This window comes from Lupinus angustifolius, chromosome LG15 (genome assembly GCF_001865875.1).
Source record: "Lupinus angustifolius cultivar Tanjil chromosome LG15, LupAngTanjil_v1.0, whole genome shotgun sequence".
NCBI lineage: Eukaryota > Viridiplantae > Streptophyta > Magnoliopsida > Fabales > Fabaceae > Lupinus > Lupinus angustifolius.
In genome coordinates, this window is record NC_032023.1 from 14,391,414 (window position 1) to 14,391,949 (window position 536).

Below are 536 nucleotides of genomic sequence, written 5' to 3' on the forward strand. Positions count from 1 at the left end.
AATGAGGACCATAACCCATAAACGTAACCCCGTAGTGGTTACTACTTTAGTTGCAATAATTCTGATTCAGTCCCTTCATCAAATCAGAAATTGCCTGAAGGTATCTACACTTATATTATTTCATGACACATATGCCCTTAGCCACCAGATTAAATTACTAAAGATCATTTTATATTTTCGCTAACTACATAATGGTCATAACACAATTATAGAATTATATTTGTGACCCATATATTGTTAGAAATTCTAACAATCTCTCACTGGTCACACATATGATTCTTCATACGTGTTATCCTTATTGCGCGCTTAAATATTGCCATTATGACTCAGACATACCTAAATTATCATGTCCATTAGTCCTGTCTCCATATCGAATCACAATGAATATCGCCATATCAATCATGACTAATTCAACAATGATCACCAACATTGACACAACTAAATGACATAGATACATCATGAAATGTGTAGCATGAAAATCACATGAATATAATCTGCACATGTCAATTTTCAACTAGTCCTACTTAACTTTAGTG